General features: G+C 37.0%; 1 pseudogene; it reads left to right on the top strand.

Annotated features, from left to right (window-relative positions):
• Positions 1-5,184: 5,184 nt before the first annotated feature.
• Positions 5,185-6,055, top strand: LOC121483198 (annotated as a pseudogene).
• The last annotated feature ends 16,969 nt before the right edge of the window (positions 6,056-23,024 follow it).

The raw sequence follows: 23,024 nt of genomic DNA, 5'->3' as shown, positions 1-23,024 counted from the left end.
ACTTAATGTAGCACAATGTGGTAAAAAGAGCACTCAGCTTGGAAACATGCAATGAGGATTTTAATCACAATTATGCCACTCACTGTGTGACTTAAAGCCAGTCATTTTGCCTCCCTTGAACTTCTATATGGGCTTTGTTGCCTACACTGACAAGTTAAAGAGAATAAAGCCTAGACTAGCTGATCTCAAAGGAAACTTTTAGCTACATAGAAGAATTCTTGTCCTTGATGAGCTATACAAAACATGTATTATGCTCAAATTCAAAGTCCAATCAGAGACATTTAATAAATATTACTATGCAATAACTATTTTATGTGCTTTATATACATTATTTATTTTTATTATTTTTTATTTATTTGTTACATTACTTAGATCCTCACTAAACACATATTACACATAGGAAATAGTACTATTATTCCTGTTTTATAGATGAAAAAAACTGAGACATAGAGAGGCCAAGTAACTTGCCCAATGTCATGGAAGAGCAGGAATTTGAACCTAGGTAGTCTGACCTCAGAAACTCTGAGATTAACCAAGGTATTGAAGGGAAGCAGAATTTACCACCCAAAAATATGCCTTTTTGGCATAAGAATTATTTCAAGCTGGTTATTTTTTTAATTGAAGTATAGTCACCATACAATGTTATATTAGTTTCAGTTATACAACACAGTGATTTGACAATTCTGTACCTTACTCAGTGCTTACCATGATAAGTATAGTCACTATCTGTCATCATACAACATTATTACAACATTATTGACTATATTCTCTATGCTATACTTCCAAATTGCACAGGCTGGTTATTTTTAAGAAACAGCAGACACAGGAAAAGCTTTGAAAACTGAGTAGAAGTTACCCTTTTGCAAGGGATATTTACAAGGAAAAAAAAATCTCCATTTGTAAGAGTGTGTCCCTCCTGTACCAGGAGGTGAAAGATGACTCTAAATTTCTAGAAATAGTTATCAGTGGAGAACAGTTACCTAAATCTGCATAACATGCAGACCATTGTTTATTGTGCTTTTCCTGATAGCCTCCTATAACTGCCTCACCCACCTTACAACATCTTCTTTTGTCTGTAAGTAGAAATGGCATTTAAAGTGATGGCTTTGGACACTTTGAGGTATTTTTCAGTTTTTCTGGGTATCTTCCAGGCATACAGGAGATATATATGCTAGCAAACTTGTTTCTCTCTTGTTAATCTGTCTTTTAGAATGGGGGGGGGTGTTAGCCAAGATCCTTAAAAAGGTAAAGGGAAAATTATTTTCCTCCTCTAAAGTATGAACTATAAAAACTGAAGAAATAAATACACATGCAGAGAGAAGATGGAGCCCCTCCCAAAAAAAGAAAATGCTCTAACCATCCAATTTCAGTGATTGCATATTCCATTCTGTATGTCAAGACCTTAAATGGTATTACATGTATAGAACAATGTAAAGCACTCAGGAAGCTATTTTGCTGTTTTGAAAGTTGTCTAATAAAAGAAAGACACTACTAAAGAATAAAGCTTTAGTGGTCCCAAATCCTTATTCCCTGGATTTACTTCTGCACTCAAAAAATGGATCAATGTGTTGTTGCAACAGCTTATGGATAAAATGTTTTCCTTTCGGTATATTCTATTTGACACATATAAAATAAAGTGTGTGTACTGTAGATAAAGAATGCTAGCCTGTATGCACAGAAAAAATCTTAATAGTTTCCAATTAATTAATGAATAGTGGTATAACAAAAAGTGTGGTTAGCCTTTGTCCTTAGTTCCTGGAAGGTAACTTCTAAATTCTTGGAATTCCCCAATTGATAAAATGTCTTTGGTATTCATAGTAGGGTCTGATAGTTTATGCTAATGAAGTGACTCTAGGAGAGTTCCTGTATAGTTTAAGCTAACTGAGATGACTTAGGTTAGGACATGGTCATGACAGAAAAACCAACAATGTGATTAGACGTTTAAAGTTTTAAGCTGTATGACCTCTGGAGAGGGAATGGAGGCTGGAGGTTGAGTACCATCACCTAGCCAGTGATTCAATTAATCATACATATAAAATGAAACTGCAGTAAACAGTCTGGACACTGAAGCTCAGGTGAGCTTCCCTGGCTAACAATACTCTGCGTATACTGTTAAATATAAATGTGCCAGGAAGATGATACATCTTGACTCCACTGGGAGAGGATACCGGAAGCTTCATATTTGGACCCTCCCTGATCTTGCCATCTACATCTCTGCTTTGGCTGATTTTTGCTATTATAAAACTATAATTATAAATGGCACTTTCTTGAGTTTTGTGAGTCATTTTAGGGAATTTATTGAACTTGATGGGAGTACTGAGAAATCCTGAATTTATGGCCAGTTGATCAGAACTGTGCATGTCTGTGGACTCCGAAACAGGTGGCTGATGTCTGAAGTGAGAACAGTCTGAGGAGAATTGTGCCCTTAATCTATTAAGTTTAAAGTTTGGCCTAACTCCCAATAGTTAGCATCAGGAGTCGTTGAAATAGTCTAGTAAAAACTTAGAGTATAACATCAGAAATATTTAAGAGAAGTTGGCCACTGCAAATTTCTATCATGTGTCAGGATTATACAAACAACTCTTCATATTACATTTTTATATTTTTTCAATAACATAAATCATAACAATATTGAACTCTAAAATAATACTTTTATAGTCAGTTATTAAACCAAACTCATAATCTATGAAATCATGCATTTCAGTGCACAAAGCTGAATTTCTTGGTGTAAACCCAAGACATTCACTATTTATTTTTCTTTACTAAAATAAAAGCCTTTCAACCTAGATATTTTCGTGAGCACTAGATAAACTGATTTTATCCATCAGCCTTATGTCAGCATTGGGCAGGTAATTTTCAAACAAAACCTTATTTTTCTTTCACTGACTCTAAATCCAAACTTTAATCTTTTATCTCTGTCCTTCAAACTCAACTTTAACTGACATCAACATGGTTAGGAAAAAGTCTTATTGTGTAATATGAAGATAATAGTGCTGAATTTTCAGTAACATCACAGTTTTATGCCTATGACCAGTGATATGGAAACTTGTTTTCAAAACAAAAGAAAGCCATTTTGTTTGAGGACTGTAATGGATTTCTTATATCCAGGTTAAAGAAAACACATCTCATTAAGTGAAAGAAGGCTAGGGTGAAATAAGGAATTAATTGAACTCATCCCCAACATTTGGAGAGTGGTCGATTTGTTTCGTATTTCTAAAGGAAGCTGTGACTGTCCAAACTGATTTTCTAAGTAAGTGAAGGATTATTGACCATTGCTGCTTAGTTCAGTTTTCCAATCCTCATGACAAAGAGCAGTTTTAGATCCAGCGCTTCATTTATCTTTTCAATAAGTGCTTATTGATCACTCCTTATGTATACCCGGCACTATGTTAGGCACAAAGGAAATAGAGATTTAAAAAAAACTCACTTCCTGCCCTATGGAGCTGTTGTCCAAAAGAAGAAACAACCAAGGGAGCAATGTGGTAAAGTCTGTAAAAGTTATACCCAGTGTTTTCTTGGAGCAGAGAAGAAGGAGCACTTACCTCCAGCTGGAATTATCAGAAAAGGTTTCACAGAGGAGGTGGATTGCTTGGGCCGAGATTTCAAGCTATAGTTTGAAAATAAATCAAGGCAAGAAAGAGGAGTTGTAGATATAGAATACAGACGTGGAGGCAGGGAGACTACACATCCTGCCAAAACTGAGGGGACACAGGACTCACAGTGCTAAAACCAGGAAAGTCCCAGGCAAACCAGGATGAGTTGGTCATATTTCAAGGAAATTGTATTCCTTTAGTAGGTGAGGACTAGCATTAAAAAAAAGAAAATATTGCAAGTTTCAGTATTATTTAATGACATTTTTGTTTCAAGAATGTGGGGTGTGTGTGTATGTGTGTGCATGCACATGTGCATAAGTAAAACCAAATCCAGGAATTTTTTTTCAGATCTTTTTTTCAAAAATATTTAAACATTTTTAAGCAACTACCTGTTCAGAGAATAAGCAGGGATGTATTTTCCAAAGTGAGCACATCTTGCAAGCAAGATGTGTGCAAAATCCATGTAGCAAAGAGGTCCTGGTCCCAGAAGGGGCCCCACACTTGATTTAATGTTTTGCTGTCACCACCATGTAATTCTGAATACTTTTGTATGTGAATGTGTGTTTTGTAAATCAGATCCAGTGGCACAATGGAGTATGGGCATGAGGAGAGCGGTTCTCAACCACATAAGCACTGAACTTGGCTGCCTGAGACCCGCTTGCTAGCTTAGGATAGTCTGGGGCTCTCTAGGGCTCTGAGAAAGTAAGTAACTGGGTCCAAAACCAGGCGAGGATAGAGAGCTATAGTGGTGGTAGCAGGAGTAGAAGTAGCAGTGATGGCGACAGTGGCTGTAGTCTGAGGAAAAGAAGGGGTTTCTCAAGGGGGCAACACTGGACCTGCAGTGGGAGGTCAGCTTACCCATTCATCCTGGTATCCTGTCCCTATAGCATCTGCACAAACATTAGGAACTGCAAGAGCTCAGGCAGGAACTTTGTCAGTGAATTATTATAAAGTAAAAGCATATACATAGACATTGCAATAAAACATATCAAGTAATGATTATATTTCTTTAAAAAGTTTAGAAATTCTGGATTTGAAAATAGCTGCAACATTGCAAAGCAAATATCTGCAGGCTTAGTAAGTTTTAAATTTAAAGAACATTATTTTCATTTGAAGCACTACATGAATCAATTATTAAAGGGAAAATTTTTTAAATTATTTTCCTCATAATTGAAGATAAGGAAATGGAATGCATAAACAGGCATTTTGAATTAGATACAAATCATGAGGTAAAGTTAAGATGGCAGAGTAGGAGGAGGACCTTATGCTTGCCTTATCCCTCAAACACAGCTAGATAATTATCAAGTAATTCTGAGCACCCAGGAAATCAATCTGAAAATTGAGAGAAAAAAACTGCAGTAGAGGGAGATAAGAGGCCACAGCATTGAGGGTAGGAGGTTCAGTGATGAGATTTGGGGGAGAAAAGAATCATGGGTGATGCAGAGGGGAGGGATCCCTGATCATGGAGGGAGGAGACAGAGAAAAAAAAAGAGAGAGAGAACAGCACACAGAGGACTGCACAAGAAAGACAAGTCTCCAGAGTCCCATGTGCTTGTCCAGAATACTAAGGCTTTCTGCAGAGATTTGAAAAATGGCAACAAACAAAAGTATCAGCATCTTTAATTCATACTCCATTGCTGTGGAGTATGTAGATTCACTTTTACCTGAGAACCCTTTATAAGAACCATTTAAAAATACTTGGAACTATGTGTTGAATAATTATACAAAGTTCCAGATTGCAACATGAGGATTCTTAATAGTTCATGAGGTCCTTTATTTCTTGTTCTGTTTACTTGGATTTTTGTTTCAATTTATACCTTTCATGAAAAAGTACAAAATTCAAAAGGATAAGCCAGAAACATGGGGAAACCAGTGGGAATGTTTGAAAGTACTTCTTTCTAATCACTTTTGTATCCAGCTTCCTTTGATCTGTGGAACTTATTATTTTACAGAGTATTTTAATATACCTTATGACTGATAAAGAATGCCAAGATGGTGTATGCTTTTGGCAAGATGTTTTGGCTGTGTGATGATTGAGGATACCTGGCACTATTTCCTGCACAGGCTCTTACATCACAAAAGAATATATAAATATATTAATAAAGTTCATCTTGAATTTCAGGCTCCATTTGGAGTAGAAGCTGAATATGCACATCCTTTGGAAACTCTGGTTCTTGGAACTGGATTTTTCATTGGAATCATGCTTTTATGTGATCGTGTCGTTCTCCTTTGGGCATGAGTGACTAGAAACTATTGATGTCCATAGTGGCTATGACGTTCCTTTGAACCATTTAAATCTGATCCCTTTCTATGCTGGTTTCCAGCATCATGATTTCCAACACATTAACTTCATTGGAACCTAGGCTTCAACATTTATATGGTGGGATAGAATTTTCAGAACAGACTCTCAATTTACTGCCTATAATGAAAAGATGAAGAAGACTGAGAAAAAGATTCAATAAATATCTCATTTAAACCATCCTGAATATACACACCTTTCCTGAATTGAAGCGAATAGTTACTATTGCTTCTGTGAAACAGAAATAAACATGTGTCTTGGCTGGTAAGTGATACAAAGAACATTAACAACCTTCAATTACCTTCCTAGTGGGAACTTTTTCTACTTTACATAAAAGTTCTGTATGTGTAGAAATAAGTAGATACATAATTAAGTATGATTTTCATGAGGAAGTTGTAAAGGCCATTTTTCTAACCTTACAGATAGGTTTTAAGTAATGGAAGAAGTATTAATCTATGTCTTTCCCCCAGTAACACCATGGGCCTGAAGTTAAAATTGGTCTTTAAAATCTTTTAAATATATAGTGGCCATTTCAGAATCTCTTATCAGGGTGTTGGCCTCATATAGAACTTTAAACATTTTTTAAGAATTTGCCTAAACATCAAAGTATCATGGGTCGAATCGTATCAATTGGCAGTGACAGTGAGGCTGCCAAATAAGGAATAGCCAGTCCCAAGAACTTCCACTCTTATACTGAGCTGACTGGTTTGGGGTGATTCTCATTCTTTGAGAAGGCCTTTTGGATTGCAGTGTACTACAGGTATTTATAAATTAAGGTATTTCCAAATTGTTGTAAATGGAATATTTTAGTCTAAAGGTTTTTGGGTTACTTGAATTTTTTTTAAATGAGCTTTATTTCTGCTATTTACCCTTGCATTTTTGTATATCAAGTTTTCATTATACTTAAAACTGTATCTTGAAAAAAAACTGTATCTTGAAACGTTGTGAACTGACTTGCTGTATTTGCACTTTGAACTGTTGAAATAAACGTGATTGTTTTGTTTTGTTTGATTATCCAGTTTCTGATTTTGAACATCAGTTGAGATTTTTTATCATACTCTTATAAGTAAAAGTACAGAGATCATTAAATTATTAAGTTTTGTAATAAAAGGAATAATTCTGCTTTGGAAAAAAAAGAAAGGAAGAAAGACAATTACCCAAAACCATTGACTGGGAAAACAAGAGGGGTTGATTACCACAAGTTTATACAAGCAGTCAAGCTGAAAGTCTGAAGTTAGAAGTCCATGCCATTACCAGGACCCACCGTGGTGGATGTAGTGGTGCTCCTGAGGAGAAGGGCAGAGGCCCATAGTGGACAGTGTGCTCTGAGGAGTACCTGATTCCTGCTCAGAGAGACAATTCCTCTTTCTTGGGGCACATTTTGGAAAGGCAGCATTATCTCTCAGGGGACAAAAAGAGCCCAACAGTCACCATTGAGCAGCCCTGTTCATTAGCAGATAAGCAGAGACCCCTGTTGAGAGCAGCTAAACTGGATGCTGGCTTTTTGCTATGCTTCAACATCAAATCCAAGCTCCTGCACAGATGTGGAACTGCTTTTCTGGGACAAACCGGTACTGGTCACAGTGTGGCAAGGCTCCCCGAGAGGATCAGCACAAGTCTGAGCCACACTGAGTCCCTAAAATTTGGAGTTTTGAAAACCAGTCTCACACCTGAGATAAAGCACAGGAGCCCTGCGCCACCATGGGACAGTCAGTCACTGTGGACACAGACAGGGTGAAGGCAGGGATCTGATGGAAGTCTGGGACAAACAAGATGAGGTTGTTTGAGCTTCTGTGAGGGCTTCCTGAACAGTAACAGGTGTGAACTCCCCTTCCCAGGGAAGAGAGCAGGCCAACATCATTTTTCACTGCTTCTATCAGCATGGCCAGACTTCAGCAAGTAGCACAGCGCACACAGTGAAGGCTTGAGCTACTTATAAGTCCCACCCACCTGCACTCTGCAGGTACCTTTTTTAATATGACAAGTATGATTGAGGACCAGAGCTGCAGAAGGCCCTTCCCCCAGAAGACCAGCACAAATCCCCCACATGCACCAGGCCTACTGATCGTAGACTGCTGCAAAGCTTTAGCTCTAGTAGAAATAGGACCAGGCACAGGATATACTAACACAAAAAAGACAGAAACCTAGACAAAATGCCAAGACAGAGGAATTCATCCCAAAAGAGAGAACAAGAAGAGGTCATATCCAGGGAGCAAATCAAAATAGATATAAGTTATATGTCTGAACCAAAATTTGAAACAAGCATCATAAGGATACTAGCTGGGATTGAGAATAGAAGTAACCAGCATAGCATAGAAGAAACCAGCAAGACACTTACCATAGAGATGAAGAAAACCTAAAAATCAGGCCAAAATAAAAAATTCTATAACTGAGATGCTAAACTGACTGGATTTAATAAGAACAAGGATGGAAGAAGCAAGAGAATGAATAAGTAATATAGAAGATAAAATTATAGAGGGGATCCCTGGGTGGCGCAGCGGTTTGGCGCCTGCCTTTGGCCCAGGGCGCGATCCTGGAGACCCGGGATCGAATCCCACATCAGGCTCCCGGTGCATGGAGCCTGCTTCTCCCTCCGCCTGTGTCTCTGCCTCTCTCTCTCTCTCTGTGACTATCATAAATAAATAAAAAATTAAAAAAAAAATTTAAAAAATAAAAAAAAAAAAGAAGATAAAATTATAGAAAATAATGAAACTGAAGAGTAAAAGAAAAAAATACTGCATCACAAATGTAGATTTAGGGAACCCAGCAACTCCATAAAGCATAATAAGAATCATATCATAGGAATCCCAGAAGAAGAAGAGAGGGAAAAGAGGGAAGATTTATTTGAGCAAATTATAAGCTGAAAACTTCTCTAATCTGGGGAAATAAACAGACATCCATAATCCAGGAGTCACAAAAATTTCATCAAAATCAGCAGAAGCAGGCCAAAACCAAGACATATTGTCATAAAATTTGCAAAATACATAGCTAAGGAAAGAATCCTGAAAGCAGCATGGGAAAAGAAATCCCTAAACTACAAGGAAAGATGAATCAAGCTAGCAGCATATCTATCCACAGAAACTTGTCAGGCCAGAAGAAAGTGATGACGATATATTCATCATGCTGAATGGGAAAAATATGTAGCCAAGAACACTTTATTCAAGATATCTGTCATTCAGAATAGAAGAAAGATAAAGAGTTTCCCAAACAAACAAAAACTAAAGGAGTTTGTGACCACAAAACCAAACCTGCAAGAAATATTAAAGGGGACTCTTTGGTAAAGAAAGATCAAAAGCAACAAATACTAGAAAGGAATGGAGAAAATCTCCAGAAACAACAACTTACAGACACTAAATTCATTTCTATCAACAATCACTCTGAATGTAAATGGACTAAGTGCTCTAATCAAAAGACATAGTGTATCAGAATGGATAAAAAGAATAAGACCCATCTCTAGACTGCCTACAACAGACTCACTTTAGACCTAAAAACACCTTCATTTGAAAGTGAGAAGTTGCAGAACCATCTATCATGCTAATGGACGTCAAAAGAAAGCCAGAGTAGCCATATTTATATCAGACTAACTAGATTTTAAACCAAAGAGTCTAACAAAAGATGAAGAAGGGCACTATGTGATAATAAAAGAGGGTATTCAAAAATAAGATCTAGTAATTGTAAATATTTGTGCTTAGGAGCAGCCAAATATATAAATCATTTAATAACAAACATAAAAAACACATTGATAATAATTCAGTAATAGTAGAGGATATTTACACCCCACTAACAGCAATGGACATATCATTTAAGCAGAACATCAACAAGGAAATAAAGGCTTTGAATGACACACTGGACCAGATGGACTTAACAGATATATTAAGAACATTTTATCCTAAAGCAGCAGAATACACATCCTTTTCGAGTGCACATGGGACATTGTCCAAAATAGCTCATGTACTAGGTCACAAGTCAGGCCTCAACAAATACAAAAAGATGATCATGCCATGCTTATTTTCAGACAACAATATGAAACTTAAAATCAACCACAAGAAAAAATTTAGAAAGACCACAAATATATGGAGGTCAAAGAGTTTAAAGAACATCCTATTAAAGAGTGAATGGGTTAACCAGGAAATTAAAGAAGAAATTTTAAAAATACATGGAAGCAAATGAAAATGAAAACACAACAGTCCAGAACCTTTGGGATGCAGCAAAGACAGTCATAAGAGGGAATTATATAGCAATAAAGTCCTACTTCAAGTAGCAAGAAAAATCTCAAACATAATTTAACTTTACACCTAAAGAGGTTGAAATATAAAAGTAAATAAAGCCCGAAACCAACAGAAGAAAGGAAATAATAAAGGTTAGAGCAGAAATAAATGATATAAAAACAAACAAAAACCCCAGTAGAACAGATCAATGAAACCAAACACTGGATCCTTGAAAGAATTAATAAAATTGGGACGCCTGGGTGGCTCCGTGGTTGAGTGTCTGCTTTCAGCTCAAGGTGTGATCACAGAGTTCCAGTATCAAGTCCCACATTGGGCTCCCTGAGAGGAGCCCACTTGTCCCTCTGCCTATGTCTCTGCCTCTCCCTCTATGTCTCTCATGAATAAATAAATAAAATCTTAATAAAAAAATTAATAAAATCAATAAACCCCTAGCAGAATTATCAAAAAGAAATGAGAAAGGACCCAAATAAATTAAATCACCAATGAAAGAGGAGAGATTATAACCAACACCACATAAATATAAACAATTATAAGAGAATATTATGAGAAATTATATGCCAACAAATTGAGAAATGTGGAAGAAATGGATAAATTCCTAGAAACATATAAACTATCAAAACTGAAACAGGAAGAAATAGAAAATTTGAACAGACTCATAACTAGCAAATAAATTGAATCAGTAATCAAAATTCTCCCAAAAAACAAAAGTCCAGAGCCAATTGGCTTCCCAAGCAAATTCTACCAAAGATTTAAAGAAGAGTTAATACCTCTTCTTCTTAAACTGTTCCAAAAAATAGAAATAGAAGGAAATTTTCCAAACTCATTCTAGAAGGCCAGCATTACTTTGATTCCAAAACCAAAGACCCCTCACGGAAAATGAGAATTACAGGCCAATATCCCTGATGAACATGGATGCAAGAATTCTCAACACAATACTAGAAAATCAAATCCAACAGTACAATAAAAGAATGATTTACCATGGTCAAGTGGGATTTATTCCTGGGCTGCAAGGCTGTTTCAATATTCACAAATAAATCTGTGTCATACAGCACCATTAATAAAAGAAAGGATAAGAACCATACAATCTGCTCAAGGGATACAAAAAAAAGCATTTGACAAAGTACATCATCCATTCTTGATAAATATCCTGAACAAAGTAGAGATAAAGGGAACATACCTCAACAACATAAAGGTATAAAAAAGACCCACAGCTAATCTCATCCTTAAAGGGGAAAAATTGATAAAATAATCTCCTGGATAAAAATGATCCCCCTCCATGGGAAATCTGTCACATCCAGTACAGTACTAAAACCTGGCATGTGATGGACACTTAATTAACTAGCCATATTACTGTACTCCCCACCCTCACCTCCAATTAGTCTTATTTAGAGGTGATATATTAGAGTACTTAAAATATTGGGATCTTGAAGGGCACCTGAGTGGCTTAGTCTGTTAAGAGTCTGCCTCTGGCTCAGATCATGATGCCAGGGTCCTAAGATTAAGCCCTGCATTGGGCTCCTTGGCAGGGAATCTGCTTCTCCTTCTCCCTCTGCCCTCCCCACCTCATGTTCTGTCTCTCTGTCTCTCTCTCTCAAATAAATAAATAAAATCTTTAAAAAAATAAAAAAATAGGGATCTTGAGACAAAAAGGACTTGGTCAAGTTTCTGTTCTGCTACTTACGAGCTCTATTAATACAACTAGACAGTTTCATAATTTTGTTGTGCTTTACTTTCCTTATCTGCAGCATGGGGATAATAACAGTACTTATCTCATAGGATTTGGTGTAAGGACTAAATGTAGTGTTGCAATGTAAAGCACTTAGCCTATATTTTGCAGTATAATAAATTTTAAAATTTGGGGGATTTTCCTAATCCAAAGTTAAAATAAAGTATAAGAAATACCAGCAGGTGATTAAATAATCAAAACAGTGTGATCTGTAATAAATAAAAGGCATGCACAATGCTATAATAGTGTACTGTCATAATTAAATAAATGAGACAGGCTTACAAATAGCACTTTTTATGACTTTGCCACTAAGTATCCTTATTTATTCTATTTTGACCTTAGTATTGATATCACAACCACATTATTTGCAAGCACCCAGTTTATGAAACTTGCATGGTTCATATATTATGAAAATTAAAATAAATTACAAAGTAAACTGTTAATTCTATAGTTGAGCTTAAAAAGGAACAACCATTGCAATCTCCTCTTTTCCCCCATTTACCTTCTGAGAATAACACTACCCAAATCTCTTTTGGGGATTAATATTATTTAAGTCTGAACGTGAATTTAGAAGTGTTCAATGGATTAATCTAAATATCTTGTTAATTTGTAGTAATTACCTTAACTTTTTTCCATTCTAATTTTTAAGAGATTTGAGTAACAAAGTAGCATGCATTGATTAAATTTCTAAATTGACAAAGGCTATTAATTTGGGAAGCATACAATTTATTCAAAATATGGTGTTACACATTCTACTTCTTTCAGTGTAGGATAAGCCAGTATGGCAATCAAGATGCATACAGATCAGATACCAGCTTCAGCCCTATAATATTTTTTTGGAAAGAGTTGCTTTCAGATGATGAATTTCAGGTACTCTTAATAAACATTTTGAATAGTTGCCCAGTTATAGAGCTTTACTTAGTGTCTACAAATATTGTAAATATTTTGGCTTACCAAAGACTTCTTTTGTTTCATAACATTTCTTTAAGTATAAGTCAGAAGTCTGCAAACTGCAGCCCATAGGCCAAATCCATCCTGTGATCTATTTTGTGAATAAAGATTTTTTAGAACACATCCACCTAAGCCCAAATGTTTATGTATTAGTTGTTTCTTTGGCTTTACAATGACAGCAGAATCGTGACAGAGATAGGAGGACCCTTTACAGAAAACTTTTGCTGGCCTCTGGTTGAAATAATTCAAACCATTACATCATTTCTCTAATAGCATGACTATGCCCCTTTCCACTGCAAACTTCACTCAGGCAAATTTGATTTGGGGACTCCTTTCAACTATGGTAGCATAGTTTCACTTTCTTGTCGCAGTCAAATTCATTTAGAATTAGTATAGACCCACTGGTCACATCTAATTAATAACCATGTATTCGTTCCATGCCTAACTGTTCTATTTGAGGTTTCATAGACTTTTTAAAATAATTTTAGGAGTCTCCTTTTAATTCTTACTATTCTAAACCTCTCATATATGACACTTATGATCACCCCACCAAGAAAGAAGTCCTCTCTCATTGCTCAGTTCTGATATAGGATAAAATCATATTTCTCATACATATGTGTGCTTTTTCTTGTTTTTTTTTTATGTGTGCTTTTTTCTAGCTCATCTTCTTCCTCTCACTCCTGTGAATGTTCTCCTTGGTCCTCTTATAGTCTCATACTATGTGTATTCATTAAAAATTTCATTTATTCTCATTTTTTTTTTTTGAATATAGGTCTTTCGACTTCCACCCAGTGAGGTGTAATTGTTCACTCATTGGTTTAATCTATCAGTTTTTTAGCAAGGAAGGAGCAGAGGGAGAGAGAATTTTTTTTTGAGGGTTTTTTTTTTTATTTATGATAGTCACAGAGAGAGAGAGAGAGGCAGAGACACAGGCAGAGACAGAAGCAGGCTCCATGCACCGGGAGCCCGATGTGGGATTCGATCCCGGGTCTCCAGGATCGCGCCCCGGGCCAAAGGCAGGCGCCAAACCGCTGCGCCACCCAGGGATCCCCTATTCTCATTATTTTAATCACATCTATGACTACGAACTCCAAAAAAAGACCACCAACAAAAATCTCTTAGTCAAACAAAGCTGAATATATTGCTTATTGTAATAAGAGGAAGTACTACCTTGACAGGGTCATAGTAGTATCTTGGAAGGGGAAAGTCAAAGGCATATGTTCGTAAAGTTTGAGGGTTTGATTTAAGGTACCTCTTTCAAAGCAGGGATGTGATTAGAATTGAACAAAATTTGTCATATAGATTTTTAAATGTATGGATTAGTGAATACAGCAAGGCAAGAGTTTTAAAGTAAATTTTGTTGAGTAATCGTTGAATAAAGTGATCAGTTTTCCCACTGAGTAATCTCAGAATGGGGATATTTACCCTGATGAGGAACCTCTGTCTTGAGAAGAGCAGCTGCTTGAGCCAGTTTACTGTTTAGATAGATAACTTCTCAGAAATTTCCTGAAACAAACAATAACGTTATTTGCAACTTTATCTTCCCAGGCAAGAATTTCCCAGAATAGTAATGTTAACACTGACACTCTTACTTCTTGATCCTATTAAGCAGTATGCCTACAGGAAATTTGTTTTCACTTTTATTCCAATAACTATCCAACATCTTCTACAAAATAATCCATTTACTCTGGTTCCCTACTATACCAGCTCTTATTTCTATAGTTTCTTTTCTTTTTCATCTATTTCACCCATCCCCCCACCTCCTCCCCTCTGGCAACCACCAGTTTATTCTCTCATAGTTACTTTATTCTGTTTGCACTTGAGTCTGTTTTGGAGGGACAGAGTTGTTCATTTGTTTTGTTTTTTAGATTTTACATATAAGTGAAATCATATGGTATTTGTCATGTTCTGTCTGACTTATTTTACTTAGCATGATACCTTCTGAGTCTATCCACGTTGTCACAAATGGCAAGATCTCATTCCTTTCTTGTAACTGATTTCTGTAAAACCCAAACTCTTTAATCCATTCATCTATCAATGAACATTTGCATTGCTTCCATATTTTGGCTATTGCAAATAATACTGCAGTAAACATAGGGGTACATATATCTTTTTGAAATCAGTGTTTTCATTTTCTTTGGGTAAATACTGAGTAGTGGAATTACTAGATCATATGGTATTTCTGTTTTTCATTTTTTGAAAAAAATACGATTTTCCACAGTGGATGTACCAATTAACATTCCCACCAATAGTACACAAGAATTCCTTTTTTCTCCTCATCCTCACCAACACTTGTTATTTCATGTCTTTTTTATTCTAGCCATTCTGACTGGTACAAGGCGGTATCTCATTGTGGTTTTGATTTGCATTTCCCTGATGATGAGAGATGTTGAGCATCTTTTCATATGTCTTTTGGCTATGTGTATGTCTTCTTTGGAAAAATGCCTGTTCATGTCTTCTTCCCATTCTTAACTGGATTATTTGTTTTTGAGGTATTGAGTTTGATAATTTCTTTTTATGCTTTGGAAACTTTTTATTGGATATGTCATTTGCAAATATCTTTTCCCATTCCATAGGTGGTTGCCTCTTAGTTATGTTGATTGTTTCTTTCACTAAGTAGAATCTTTTTATATTTTGATGAAGTCCCAATTGTTTGTTTTTGTTCTTGTTTCCCTTGCCTCAGGAGGCATATCTAGAAAAAAAGTCGCTCCAGTCAATGTCAGAGAAGTTACTATTTGTGTTCTCTTTTAAGATTTTTATGGTTTCAGGTCTCACATTTAGATCCTTAATCGATTTTGTGTTTATTTTGTGTGTAGTACAAGAAAGTGGTCCAGTTTCATTCTTTTGAATGTTGTCCAGTTTTCCCACACCATTTGTTGAGGAGACTGGCTTTTTGCAATTGCATATTCTTGCCTTCTTTGTCAAAGATTAATTGACTATATAATTGTGGGTTTATTTCTGGGCTCTCTATTCTGTTCTATTGACCTGTCTCTGTTTTTATGCCAGTAACATACTGTTTCAATTACTATATCTTTGTACTTTATCTTGAAATCTGAGATTGTGATATCTCCAATTTTCTTCTTTTTTTTCTCAAGATTGCTTTAGCAATTCAGGGTCTTTTATGGTTCCATACAAATTTTAGGATTATTTGTTCTAGTCTTATGAAAAATACTATTGGTATTTTAATAAGGACTGCATTGAATCTGTAGATTTCTTTGGGCAGTATGGATATTTTAATAATATTAATTCTTCTAATCCATAAGCATGTTATATCTTTCCGTTTGTGTTGCCATCCGTTTATTTTATCAATGTTTTATAGTTTTCAGGGTACAAATCTTTCACTGCTTTAGTTAAATTTATTCCTAGGTATTTTATTTTATTTTTTTGGTGCAGTTGTAAATGTGATTGTTTTCTTAATTTCTCTTTCTACTACTTCATTATTAGCATATATAAATGCAACCAGTTTCTGTATAATTTTGTATCCTGCAGTTTTATTGAATCCATTTATTAGTTCTAATATTTTTTTTGGTGGAGTCTTTTGGGTTTTCTAAAAATAGTATCATGTTATCTATGTCATCTGTAAATGCTGACAGTTTTGCTTCTTCCTTACCAATTTCAATACTTTTTATTTATTTTTAATTGGTTTATTTATTACAAATCTGATGGCTACAGCTAAGATTTCCAGTATTACGTTGAATAAAAGTGGTGATAGTGGATATCTTTGTGGTTCTTGATCTTCAAGAAAAATCTTTCAGTTTTTCACCATTGAATATAGTGTTACCTGTAGTTTTATCATATAGGGCCTTTATTATATTGAGATATATTCCCTCTAAATACACTTTGTTGAGAGTTTTAACCATAAATGGATGTTGAAAACAAAAAATCCAGTCAAGAAATGGGCAGAAGACATGAACAGACATGTCTCCAAAGAAGACATACAAATGGCAAACAGACACATGAAAAATGTTCAACATCACTCAGTGTCAGGGAAATCCAAACCAAAACCTCAATGAGGTACCACCTCAACCAGTAAAAATGGCTAAAATTAACAACTCAGCAAATAACAGTTGTCGGCAAGGATGCAGAGAAAGGGGAACCCAGTTACACTTTTGTTGGGAATGCAAACTGGTGCAGCCTCTCTGGAAAACAGTTTGGAGGTTCCTCAAAAAGTTAAAAATAGAGCTACCCAATGACCCAGCAATTGCACTATTAGGTATTTATCCAAAGGGTACAGACATAGTGATTTGAAGGGGCACATGCACTGCATTGTTTGTAGCAGCAATGTCCACAATAGCCCAAATACAGAAAGAGGCCAGATGTCCATTGAAAGATGAATGGAAAAAAGAAGAGGTGATAGAGAGGTGGGGCAAGATGGTGGAGAAGTAGGGGTCCTCAACTCACCTGATGCCACCAACTCCCCTAGATAACTTTCAAACCATCCTGAAAACCTATGAATTCAACCTGAGATATAAAGAGAGAACAGCCAGAAAGCTGCAGAGAGAAGGGTTTTCGCTTCTAACAAGGTAGGAAGGCAGAAAACATAAAATAAAATTAAAAAAATCAAGTGAGGAGGGGCCCCTGCAAGGAACTGGGCTAAGGCCCCGGCAAAAGCCTCTAGGATAGGAAAGCCCAGCCCCGGAGAGGCAGGAAGTTTAAAAATTCCACACTGGATTCTTCCCAGATGGAAAGGTGCTTAGCAAGGAAACTGAACAGAATCACAGGAGGGGCAGTGAAGCTTCCAGTTTCCCAGAGTCACTAATAGAGGAAGTGAGCCCAGGGGAAAGCATACCCCAAACTATGAGCCAATCTCAGTAAAGGGCTGGAGCATGCACCTGGTGGAGCATGCAGGACAAGCCAGTGGGTCAGGCAGGCAGCTCTGGAAGGAGGGGTATGCACCCTGATGCCTTTGGGAGCCTGGGAGCGTGATTCCAGCAGCAGAGGCCCCAGATCCCAGGGCTCTGCAAAGCCCAGGATCCTGCACTCCCCCTGGGACAAGAGGACAGCAAGGACTCTCCTGCTGCCGAGTGCCCCCAAACCATGCAGGTCAGTGAACCCGTGCCACCCCAGGAGCATCTAGGCCAGTGAAGACTGAGATACTGTGGTAGTTACTGTGGGGAGCTGACTCCAGAGCTGGAGAGCTGGCCACCATCAGTGTTGTTGTTCCTCCTTGTGTAACCTTGTTACACTTGGGAGAGGCAGGGGCTTCCAGGGAACAGAGGCCTCATGGGGTAAAAGGCTGTCCCAGTGGGGGGTAGGGCATCTCCCCCAGGTCACACACTTGAGAATCAGCACAGCAGGCCCCTCACCCAGAAGACCATCTGGAAGGACAAGGAAAAGAGCAAGTTCTTGACCAAGCAGGACTGGAAAGCTCCAGGGGAAGTCGAGGGATTTATGGTATATAAAACTAGAAGATACCCCTCCTATTATTTTTTCTTCCTTTTTCCAGTACAACTCGTTTTTATATCAGACTATAAATTTCCAATTCCTTTCTCTTTTCCCACCTTAAGTACAATATTTTACCACCTCTTCATTTTTAAGTTTCTTCCTTTTTGACTTTCATATTTCTACAATTATAGGTCTCAGATATATTTTCCACTTCTAGATTCCCTTCAACATACTCAACTTAATTTTGGGAGATATACAAGATATGTTTTTTTGTTTTGTGTTTTTTGTTTTCTCCACTTTATATTGTTCCACAATGGCCAGCATCCACCCAGAACCAGTTAATACCTTCTAAAACATGAACAGCATCCACCCAGAACCAAGTGGTATACGGTGCTGGTTCATTCTGTGAGATTGCTAATTTCTATTCTGCCCCCTATTTTATCTCACTTATATTTTGCTGGTCAGTGTTGGGGCCCTTTACAACTATTTCTGGTTTATATAAATTTGGGGCTGAACATCTTCTAACATACAGAACTTAATATACTCAGAACAAAGAGGATCACCCTCTAGGACCCCTCAGGTACTATATGCTCCCTCCACTACAACTTCGTCACTACCACCATCTCCCAGTCCTCCCCTTTTTATTCTTTTTTTCCTCTTTTCTTGTGCTTTTTTCTATTATTTTTCTCTCTTTTTTTCTTCTTCTTTGGAATTCTTGGACTTTTATTTTTTACTACTTTGTTTTAAAATTTGTTTTTCACATTGCTGGTCCTTTTATTTTATTTCATTCTGATCTTTGTTTTCAATTTCTGGTCTCTGACCTCATCAGAATCATCTGGGGTGAAATTTACTTAGGTTGTGCTTAATATTCTTGATGCTGCCCCCTCACACAGCCACTCTGCACTGAGAAAAATGACTACAAGGAAGAACTCACCACAGAAGAAAGAATCAGGAACAGTACTCTCTGCACAGAGTTGCAGAATTTGGATTACAATTCGATGTCAGAAAGCCAATTCAGAAGCACAATTATAAAGCTACTGGTGGTTCTGGAAAAAACCTCAAAGGATTCAAGAGACTTCATGACTGTAGAATTTAGATGTAATCAGGCCGAAATTAAAAATTAATTGAATGAGATGCAATCCAAACTGGAGGTTCCAATGAAAAGGGTTAATGAGGTGGAAGAAAGAGAGAGTGACATAGAAGACAAGTTGATGGCAAAGAAGGAAGCTGAGGAAAAGAGAGAAAAACAAAAGACCATGACAAAAGGTTAAGGGAAATAAATGACAGCCTCAGAAACAAAAATCTATATACAAATGAGGTTCCACACTGTGCTGAGAGGGACAGAGGGCCAGAAGGCATATTTGAAGAAATCATAGCTGAGAACTTCCCTAAGCGAAACAGGCATTCAGATCCAGGAGATAGGTCTCCTCCAAAATCAATAAAAACCGTTCAACACCTCAATATTTAAAAGTGAAACTTGCAAATTCCAAAGATAAAGAGAAAATCCTTAAAGCATCAAGAGACAAGAGATCCCTAACTTATATGGAGAGAAATATAAGATTAACAGAAGACCTCTTCACAGAGACCTGGCAGGCCAGAAAGGGCTGGCAGGATATATTCAGGGTCCCAAATAAGACTATTCAGCCAAGAATACTCTATCCAGCAAGGATCTCATTCATAATAGAAGGAGAGATAAAGAGCTTCAAAGATACATAGAAACTGAAAGAATATGTGACCACCAAACCAGCTCTGCAAGACATATAAGGGGGACTCTGTAAAAGAAAGAGGAAGCTCAAGGAAATAATCCACAAAAACAGGGACTGAATAGGTAAAACTATGACACTGAATTCATATCTTTCAATAGTTACTCTGAACGTGAATGGACTAAATGATCCCATCAAAAGTCACAGGGTTGTAGACTGGATGAAAAAGCAAGACTCATCTATTTGCTGTCTACAGGAGACTCATTTGAGATCTAAGGACAACTCTAGCCTAAAAATGAAAGGTTGGAGAACCATTTACTATTCAAATGATCCTCAAAAGAAAGCTGGAATAGCAATCCTCATCTCAGATAAATTAAAGTTTATCCCAAAGATGTAATAAGAAATGAGGTGGGACACTACATCATACTTAAAGGGTCTATTCAACAAGAAGACCTAACAATCATGAATATTTATGCCCCTAATATGAGAGCTGCCAAGTATATCAATCAATTAATAACCAAAGCAAAGACATATTTAGATAATAATACACTAATAGTAGGAGACTTCAACAGGGCACTTTCTGCAAATGACAAATTTTCTAAGCACAACATCACCAAGGAAACAAGAACTTTAAATGATACACTGGACTAGATGGATTTCACTGATATATACATAACTTAGCATCGGAACACAACTGAATACACATTCTTCTCAAGTGCACATGGAACTTTCTCCAGAATAGGCCACATATTGGGTCCCAAATCAGGTCTCAACCGATACCAAAGGATTGGGATTGTCCCCTGCATATTTTCAGATCACAATGCTTTGAAGCTAGAACTCAATCACAAGAAGAAATTTGGAAGAAACTCAAACACGTGGAGGTTCAAGAGCATCCTGCTAGAAGATGAATGGGTCAAACAGGAAATTAGAGAAGATTTGAAAAGATTCATGGAAACTAATGAAAATGAAGACACAATCATTCAAAATATTTGGGATACAACAAAAGCAGTCTTAAAGGGGAAATACATTGCAATACAAGCATCCCTGAAAAAAATTAGAAAAAACTCAAATACACAAGTTAATCTCTCACCTAAATTAACTGGAGAAAGAACAACAATAAAACCTGCACCAAGCAGAAGAATGGAGTTAATAAAGATTAGAGCAGAACTCAATGAAATAAAGACTAGAAGAATGGTTGAACAGATCAACAAAACGAGGAGTTAGTTTTTCGAAACAATAAATAAAATAGAGAAACCATTAGCCAGGCTTATTAAAAAGAAAAAAGACTCAAATTAGTAAAATCACAAATGAAAAAGAGGAGATCACAAGCAATACCAAGGAAATATAAATGATTTAAAAACGTATTATGAGCAGCTATACGCCAATTAGACAATCTAGAAGAAAAGGACACATTTCTGGAAAAACACAAACTACCAGAACTGGAACAGGAAGAAATAGAGAACCTGAACAGGCCAATAACCAGGGAGGAAATTGAAGCAGTCATCAAAAACCTACCAAGACACAAAAGTCCAGGGCCAGATGGCTTCCCAGGGGAATTCTATCAAACGTTTAAAGAAGAAACCATATCTATTCTTCTAAAGCTATTTTAAAAGATAGAAAGGGACGGACTACTTCCAAACTCATTTTATGAGGCCAGCATCACCTTAATTCCAAAACCAGCAAAGACCCCACCAAAAAGGAGAATTATAGACCAATCTCCCTGATGAACACAGATGCAAAAATTCTCAACAAGATACTAGCCAACAGGATCCAGGAGTACATTAAGAAGATTATTCACCATGACCAAGTAGGATTATCCCTGGGACACAAAGCTAGTTCAACACTTGTAAAACAATCAATGTGATTCATCATATCAGCAAGAGAAAAACCAAGAACCATAGGATCCTCTCATTAGATGCAGAGAAAGCATTTGACAAAATACAGCATCCATTCCTGATCAAAACTCTTCAGAGTGTAGGGATAGAGGGAACATTCCTCAGAATCTTAAAATCCATCTACAAAAAGCCCACAGCAAATATCATTCTCAATGAGGAAACACTAGGAGCCTTTCCGGTAAGACCAGGAACACGACAGGGATGTCCACTCTCACCACTGCTATTCAACATAGTACTAGAAGTCCTAGCCTCAGCAATCAGGCAACAGAAAGAAATAAAAGGCATTCAAATTGGCAAAGAAGAAGTCAAACTCTCCCTCTTTGCAGATGACAATATACTGTACCTGGAAAACCCAAAAGACTCCACCCCAAGATTGCTAGAGCTCATACAGCAATTTGGCAGTCTAGCAGGAGAGAAAATCAATGCCCAGAAATCAGTGGCATTTCTATACACTAACAATGAGACTGAAGAAAGAGAAATTAAGGAGTCAATCCCGTTTACAATTGCACCCAAAAGCATAAGATACCCAGGAATAAACCTAACCAAAGAGATAAAGGATCTATACCCTAAAAACTACAGAACACTTCTGAAAGAAATGGAGGAAGACACAAAGAGATGGAAAAATATTCCATGCTCATGGATTGGAAGAATTAATACTGTGAAAATGTCAGTGTTACCCTGGGCAATTTACACATTTGCCATTGCAATTAATTAATACACATTGCAATTACAATGCAATCCCTATCAAAATACCATGGACTTTCTTTTTTTAAAGATTTTATTTATTTATTCATGACAGACACACACAGAGAGAGAGAGAGAGAGAGAGAGAGAGAGAGGCAGAGACACAGGCAGAGGGAGAAGCAGGCTCCATGCAGGGAGCCCGACATGGGACTCCATCCTGGATCTCAAGAATCACACCCTGGGCTGAAGGCAGCAACAAACCGCTGGGCCACCGAGGCTGTCCATGCCTTGGACTTTCTTCAGAGAGTTGGAACAAATCATCTTAAGATTTGTGTGGAATCACAAAAAACCCTGAATAGCCTGTGGAATATTGAAAATGAAAACTAGAGCCATGGGCATCACAATGCCGGATTTCAAGTTGTACAACAAAGCTGTGATCATCAGGACAGTATGGTACTGGCACAAAAACAGACACATAGGTCAATGGAACAGAATAGAGAACCCAGAAATGGGCCCTCAACTCTGTGGTCAACTAATGTTCGACAAAACAGGAAAGACT

The sequence above is a fragment of the Vulpes lagopus genome, chromosome X, assembly GCF_018345385.1.
Source record: "Vulpes lagopus strain Blue_001 chromosome X, ASM1834538v1, whole genome shotgun sequence".
NCBI classification, from domain to species: Eukaryota; Metazoa; Chordata; class Mammalia; order Carnivora; family Canidae; genus Vulpes; species Vulpes lagopus.
Note: the sequence above shows the minus strand (reverse complement) of the source record. Positions and strands in the feature narration are given on the sequence as shown.